Here is an 8,950-nt window from a genome sequence, read left to right as displayed (position 1 = left end):
GAACACAAACAAGGGTAATCACCAAGTGTTCCAATGGTGACGCCCAAGTCTTGAGGACGGTCAAAAATGGGGTGTCTTCAAATGGCAATGCAATAATAAAACAATGCATTAATATAGTATATTTTCAATTTCACCACACAATTTTTCATTGTGATCAAATTCCCACACTACAAGAATTTACACTTTTGGCGACTAAAGGTTTAGTCGCCATTGCCGAAACTATTTAGCAACTAAATTTTTTGGTTGCAAGAGTAGTCGTTGAAGGATTGTCGGGAAAAGGTAATTGGCGACCAAAATTATTTTAGTCGCCAAATGTATTGAAATGTCGGCTAATTTTTTAGTCGTCAAAAGTATTGGAAAAAAAATTAAATATCACTTTTTCAGCAACTACAAATATTTTGTCACGAAAAACCTTACTTATATCTAGCTACTAAAAATTTAGTCACCAAATTTTTTTTTGGTTCCTCCTATTATTTTTTAGCTACTAAATATATTAGTCGCCTAAAGCATGATTGTATTTTTAGCTACTAGAAGTTTAGTCGCCCAAAGTCTGACATTTTTTGCTACAAAACTTGTAGTCAGAAAAAGTGTTGTTGTTGTTCATCAAAAAAAAAATTGGCTACAAAATATTTTAGTCACCAAATGTCGGATTGGTTTCGGCTATGAAGGTTTTAGTTGGCTAAAGTTTGGTTTTCTTTTTGACTACTAATTTTTTAGTCATTAAAAGTTTGACTTTTTTAGTTACTAAGCTTTTAGTAGGCAAATAATTTGTGTTTTGCCTACTAAACATTTAGTGGGCAAAAGTCTCACATTTTTCATTACTAAACTTGTAGTCGGCAAATGTTTTTGTTTTTTGGCTACAAAATATTTTAGTCGCCAAATGTCTGATTATTTTTTAAGTTTTAGTCATCTAATGTTTGCTTTTTGTTGGCACTAAGCTTTGTAATCGCCATAATTGTGTTCCGAAAATTTTTATTTGGTTTTAGCTACTAACATTTTAGTCACTAAAATAAGTACTTCCCTTTTTACTACAAATTTTTTAGTCGCAAAAAAAATGTTCTTATGTTTTATCACAAAATTTTAATTTCTCCACAATTTGTCTGTATTTTGTGCAACCTGTAGTATGGCCCCGTTTGGTGTAGTTGTTAAAACAAATTATAGATTATAGCTTAACAGATTATAGATTATGACTTTAATCAGAAGCTGTTAATCTGTTTGGTGTAACTGTTGGATTATGGATTTAAGTTGCTGAGTAGTGTTTGTTAAATAAGCTGTGAAGTATCTTTTTCAATTAACTTTTATTTTTTGTTATTCACTACTTGTCTACATTTCTTATAAAAAATAATAATAATAATTTATAGTCCATTTGGGCCTTTTTTTAATTTTTTTTTTTTAAAAAAATCTAACAGTAAAATCATAAATTAACATGTTCATAGCAGAAGCTGATAATCAGAAGTAAGGGGTGAGCATCTTTTCAGAATTACCTTTTTAAAGTTAAAATAAGTTGTTAGAATTAGAAGCTGTTTGAAATAAGTTTAACCAAATAGTCCAAAATAACTTTCCTAAAATTAGAAGCTATAAGTTGGCTCAAAAAAGCCCAAACAAATACCCTCTATGTATATAATCAAAATAATACATATCTTATCAATCATTCCACAATGTAAAATTATTAATCATTCCACAATCCATATTACTTCCAACCATCCAAAAATGAATAACTTTAAATATATATATTCCATACAAACCAACTATTGTCCAAACTAAAATTATATTTCCATACAAAAATTCAACCCTCCATATACAAAAAATATATTTACTACCATGTGATATGGTCATTTGGGGTGGTACAAATTACCATTGTAGTCTGTACAATGACAAAAGGTGATCTATATGCCACGCCAGCAACTATCAATTGGATTACAAAAGTTATATGTATCAATAATACTAATCTACACAAAAACAGAGGACTACATAGTTAGCAGGATTATATAAAAGTATATAGACTATCCACAAGTCCACGTTAAAAGCCATCTACAAAAAATAAAAACAAAATTGCACCCATTACAAAATATCAATTGATTCAAACATAAGAAAAAGGTTGTAATAACATGCATTTAAGGTAGAACAATATTTAAAAGCCTTTTTTCGATATACAATTATATGTACATATCATGAAAGATTTATTCCAAACTTGATTTCAATTTACAAAAAATACAATTTTTAGGAGCATACCTCTTCATAAAATGAATGCTTATTGCTAGAATGTTTTTGTTGTAAATTTATTTTAACTCTTCTTGATTTCCATTTTCCTAGTCAAAGTAAAATAAATGAGTAATCTACGGGGTTATCTCCATAACCATATCATGCTTTCTTAATACGTTTACCAACCAAATGACCACCGTATATGACGAAACAATGGCATCATTTACAATCAAAATGTTGAACATTTATTGGATGTCAAACTCTCCCTTTTTCAAATAAGTTTATGGCATTTTCGGCTGTAACTCCCAACCTACTCGTTCTAATTACATTTCGTCTATTGTCACAGGTCCTATTTGTCATGGGGAAGCTGGCCATGATATTCCTATGGTGGTTCTAGGGTTGTTTTGCATTTTCGCCCCCTTAACGCCATTTTTCAGTTAAGTTTTAGGCATTTTCGGCTCTAACTCCCAACTTATGTGTGCTAATGACATTCCGACTATTGTAACAGGTCCTATATGTCACAGGGAAGTTGTTCGTGACATCCATACGATGGTTCTGGGGCTGCTTTTGGGTTAAGTTTAAGGCATTTTTGGCTCTAACTTCCAACCTACACATGCTAATTACATTCCGTCAATTGTCACAGGCCCCATTTGTCACGGCGAAGGTGGCCATGATCCGTACGGTGGTTTGGTGGCTATTTTGCATTTTCTCCCTCTCAATGCCCTTTTTCAGTTAAGTTTAATGTGTTTTCAGCTCTAACTCCCAACCTACGTGTGCTAATTACATTCCATCTATTGTCACAAGTCCTATATATCATCAAAAAGCTAGTTGTAACATCCATATGGTGGTTTTGGCGCCGTTTCACATTTTCGCACCCTTAACGCCTTTTTTCGGTTAAGTTTAAGACGTTTTTGGCTCTAACTCTCAACCTACACATGCTAATTACATTATGTTAGTTGTCACAGGTCTTATTTGTCACAAGGAAGTTGGTCGTGACAACCGTACGGTGGTTCAGGGGCCGTTTCACAGTTTCACCCCCTTATTGACTTTTTTCGGTTAAGTTTATTGCGTTTTCAGCTCTAACTCCTAACCTACGCCTACTAATGACATTCCGTTTATTGTCACAGGTCCTACATCTCATGGGGAAGCTGGCTGTGACATCCATACTGTGGTTCTAGGGCTGTTTCACATTTTTGCACCCTTAATGCCCTTTTTCAGTTAAGTTTAAGGTGTTTTCGGCTCTAATTCCTAACCTACCCGCGCTAATTACCTTCCGTCTATTGCCACATGTCCTATGTGTCATGGGAAAGTTGGCCGTGACATTCGTACGGTGGTTCGGGGGCTATTTCGCAATTTTGAACCCTTAACGCCATTTTTCGGTTAAGTTCAATGCGTTTTCGGCTCTAACTCCCAACCTACACGTGCTAATTACATTCCATCTACTTTCACATGTCCTATTTGTCACGAGAAAGCTGGCCGTGACATTCGTTCAGTGGTTCGAGGGCTGTTTCATAGTTTCACTCCCTTAACGCCCTTTTTTGGTTAAGTTTGATGCGTTTTCGGCTCTAACTCCCAACCTACATGTGCTAATTACATTCTGTTTGTTGTCATAGGTCCTACTTGTCACCGGGAAGTTGGCCATGACATCTGTATGGTGGTTCAGGAGCTATTTTGCAGTTCTCCCCCTTCACGCTCTTTTTTGGTTAAGTTTAACGCACGCTAATTAAGGTGTTTTGCCACAGGTCCTATGTGTGTGTGTGTGTGCTTTTTTTTTTTTTTTTTTTTTTTTTTTTTTTTTAAGGTTTATCATTTAATAGAATTCCATCATTGTGATAACATGGGAAATTTGCATCATTAAATATACTCTCTGGTCCTCTCCTTTTTTACCCAATTAATGATTTAGTTAAAAAATTAATGTCACATTTCTTTTCTCCTCTTATTTGTATAATGTCAAAAAAATTCCAAGTTCTCCAAAACAATATTGTCAATATGTGTAGTATTTTTGTAGAAATTTTACTATCATATGAATGAAATTCTTCTTACCAAATAGGACTATGAATTAAGTGCAGCCATACTACTTCTCACCTATGTTTGGTGCCGTTCAAGCAATTGACACACGGACAACGAATGTCATCCTACGGGCCTAAATTCTTTGTCCCAAAGTCAATAAATGACTTAACACCTTGTTGATACTCTTTATTTTTCAACCAATCTTTTATCATCATCCAACTCTTGTCCATCTTTTGAACCCTATAAATCAAGCAAAGATTAACGTAGGAATGGACACCAAATAAACAAAAATACTCAACAATGGAATTGAGGTCTCATTTGGGAACAGGCTAATTTAGTAACTTTTTGACTATTTGGCTAAAATATGAACTAAAAAAAACTAGTATGTTTGGGATAACTTTTTGACTTTTTACGAAAAGATATGCAAAAAGTAGAGGGAAAAGAGAATCTTTAACTTTTTCGTATGGGTTGTTGGCTTTATGGCTTTTTTAGTAACTTTTTGACTTTTTGGCTGAACAAGCCTGTTGCCAAACGGGGCATGAGTGTCTTTTATCATCATCCAACTATTGTCCATCTTTTCAACCTATCGTTTAGTTTTCACTTATTTGCAACATATATTACAATTTGAAAAAACATGCTTTAGGAATTGTATTCAAAAGTTAGGGTGAAACAACTAACTATTTGGACTATACAAGTAGAACTTAAACAAGAAGGGCTAAAAAAGAACGAGAAAATTCACCAAACACAACCATCGTAAGTAGAAGAAACAACCAAGCTATCATCAAAGGTAGAACTGTAACGCCCTCAAAAAAATAACATTAAACTAACCACATTCCTTTATTTCATTGAGTTTCATTACATAAGTATTACATGTTAACAGCATAACAAAATGCCCTACGGGCTTACAACTTTCCAAGTTAACACTTGGTTTCATCAAAAGAGTACTAACTCGTTTACACATTAAGCCCTTGGCTTGAAGTTACATGTAATACATCCAAAGTAAAACAACTACACTATGTCCGCCTCTAGCCTCCCAAGCTATGTCCTTGGAGGTGGCATGCTTCCTGTACCTGAAAATGATATTCCCATATAGGGTGAGCCACAGCCCAGTAGAAATACACTAAACCAACCATGGACAATGACTAAAACATTAGCAATTGATAGTTGGTCAACACTGATACAATCACATAAATAACATATTTATGTCAACGACTTACAAGTCCCAATTACTTTTCATTTTCCCTTTTTCAACAGATAAGCATGCTAGCTCTATCATCATTTCCACAGATTAAAATGAAGCCCTCGACGATCAACAACTTTTTTGTAAAGGCCAAAGGTGAGTAAATCACTCCTACTAGATCAAAACCTAGAGAGAAGGTAGAGTCTAGAGTGAGAGGCTCAACAATGGTGATTTTGGAAAAGTAAGAGAGAGAAGAGAAAGTGAAAAAGTGATTTAAAGAGTCACAAATTCGGGACTTTAACCCAGGTCTCCGCTCGAGCGTAAAACACCCCGCTCGAGCGGCCACTCACAGACTTCCGCTCGAGCGGCCAACCTCCCGCTCGAGCGCAGAATGCACTCGCCCAGCACTTTTGCAGAACCAGGCCTCCGCTCGAGCTCCCAACCCTACGCTTGAGCTCACAACACTGCACAACAAGATACTGGATGGATGTATTCCCCGCTCGAGCGCCAACACCTCCGCTCGAGCGGACAGGCCAAAAATCTGGGCAACTAGTTTTGGTTTCTAAACTCAACCAACCTGAAACAAATCCGCCCAACACATCCTATAACTCAAATACGAAGTAAAAGGATGTAAACAAAAGAATAAACAACTACCAACATCCACGGACACATGTCCGGATCATGGTATAACAAGGGTAAACCCGGGATCGCTATAAGAACCATAATCGATAAATATGAATTTTAAAACCAACACTTAATTGAAGAGCATGATTCTCAAAAGGTCAAATAAGGTAGCAAATTTCAATTTGCAGGCCAAATCAAATATTTACACAAGAAGAAAGATGGCTTGATTGCAAACCTTAAAGGTTCCAATGGTATATTTACATTAATGTAAGTAGACGTAGAATTTACGCTCTAATCATTCAGATATTTACCACACTTCAGTACTCTCACAAATTTACACACTCAAAAAATATCAATTGAACTTTTCGCAACCAGCAGAATTTTAGTCCAACCGACTATGGGGGTGTTTGGGAAGAAAAAAAATAGCCTAGTTTAGGCTAAAAATCACAAAAAGACAAAATAGGCTAAAATAGATAATAAGACAAAATATCACATCAAACCCATAATCATTTCACTTTTTCTCTCACAAACATCACATCCAACCACAAAAAAATCCAATCATCTTCCCAAACACAAAAATTTTAGCCTACTAAAATAGCCAAAAACTAAAATAGCCTACTAAAATAACCACTTCCCAAACGAGGCCTATAACATGATAAGGTTTTGGATTTTTAGTTTTGAGCTTGAATTTGGGATTTATGTCTAGAAATCAAACCCTATAACAAGTGTGAGAAATCAACATAAAATCGTAGAGCAAGTGTGAGAAATCAACACAAAATGAACACAAAATTTGGCATTATGAGTTAAGAAATCAACCCTTAATTTCCTTCTCTCCTTTCTTTATGCTGGTAGAGTAAGGACCCAAACCCTACATAAATCATAACAATAGAGCCAATTTAATAGACACCCAACAACATACTAAGAACAGCAGAAGGCAAAGAACAAGCTACAAGCAATTGGTAATGCTCAATAAGCATCATTTCCATATATTTCCCTACATAATTTCACACATTTCCTTACTTTTAAATGATTGATTCAGGTTGCCTTGTCTTTTAGTTGGTGTTTTGTTGACAAGCCAACTTGGATCCATTTTGTGCCCATGCAGTATGAGTTTTTCTCTTTTCATATGGAGTTCTTCTTTCTACATATTTTTCTCAAGATAGCAAATCAAGAGTTATTTCCCTGCAATCATATGGAGTTCTTCTTCCTACATATTTTTCTCAGACTACCCTTCCATTTTTCCTTATTGTTGTCATCACTACTAAATCTCTTTCATTTTCTTCATAGATATATTGAATCTGATCTCATTTTCTATTTCTCATTTCTACTTATACTACTAAGTTCGCATATGTATTTCTTCCATATCCATAAAATGTATCAACCAAATAAGTTGACAATTTTAAGTAATTAGGTATCAACAATAGCAATATTTAAGTCTAAAAGTCAACAACAACAAGTTGAGAATTCAGGATCCGTTACAGAGGAACATATATTTTTCAAAGCTAGAAACAAGAGCTAATTTGTTCATGGCGTCAAACTGTTACACTCTCCACATTTCAAATCACAAAATTAAAAAACAAATCTAGAAAGAAAAAGCAATGACCTCCACAGTTACCCCAAATGACTGAACCCATCTAAGATTCAATCTAAAAGACCAGAACATCAATTAACAAGATATTGTTAATCCAATGAACAATTTGAACAAAACCTAAATGAGACTATTTTATGAATAAAATAAAATTAGAACACCACTTTGTTCCTCATAATTAAATGCAAAATATCAGTAGGCCATTTCATAAGTTTAGATTATTCATGAACACTCCAATATAATTGGCCATCGACAGAGGGTTGATGAGTAATTACAAGTTTCATAGAGAAGCTAATGAAATGAAAAATGAAAATGAAAAGAGAAACACTCATACTGCATGGGCACAAAATGGATCCAAGATAGCTTGTCAAAGACAAAGCACCAACTGAAAGACAAGGCAACTTGAATCAATCATTTGAATATGGGGAAACATTTGACAACATAAGGGGAAACAAACAAGCCTTACTATTGATGGAAAAGCATATAAAGATCTGAAGGCCTATTATTGAATAAAAAACAGGCAATAACACAACACAAATATCTACCAAATATTGAACTATTAATCACTGTGAAACAATTTGCCTCAAAATCTGTTGCTTTTATATATTTCAGATGACAACATTAGGGCAAACAAAAAAGCCCTACTATTAATAGAAAAGCATATGAAGATCTAAATAAACAAGAAATACCACACAGAAATCTACGAAAAATTTGAATAATAATCACTCTGAAATAATAGGTAAGATTTCTTATGTATATTTCAGTACTTGAGAACAAATCCAAATAAAGCAATAAGATCCAAATACAGATTTCATTCTCTCAATTCAGTTTTCTATGTAACCAAACAAATGATAAGAAAATAACAGACATTGAGATATGAAGTGAAATTAGGGTTTCAAAAGGGGGAGATTGTATATAAGTTTTGAGAAGAGCGATGTCGTCTTCATCGAGAGGACGAGGGAAGATGAGAGGATGATATAAGTTTTGAGATCGAAATACAGATTTTGAGTTAAGAAATCAACCCGCAATTAAACAAAAAAAGTCATATAAAACCCTAGAGCAAGTGTGAGAAATGGGAAAATAGGGGAAGAGAGAGAGGAAGAGAGAAAAAGAGAGAGAAAAATATTTGTGATTCAGTGGTGGTGGTGATTTACAGTAGTGGCGGTGGCAATGTGCGACGGTGGTGAGCGAGGGTGAGGTTTGGTAGTGTCAACAGAGAACCAAAAGTGTTTGATATAGAACAAAGTGTACATCGTGTGTGTGTGTGTGTGTGTGTGTGTTGGATCGGTGGACCCTAATAAATGCTGTTCACTTTTTGGGTACTTTTGTAATTCTCATGTGCTTCC

Source organism: Camellia sinensis, chromosome 12, assembly GCF_055761805.1.
Source record: "Camellia sinensis isolate YWXY chromosome 12, ASM5576180v1, whole genome shotgun sequence".
NCBI classification, from domain to species: Eukaryota; Viridiplantae; Streptophyta; class Magnoliopsida; order Ericales; family Theaceae; genus Camellia; species Camellia sinensis.
Note: the sequence above shows the minus strand (reverse complement) of the source record.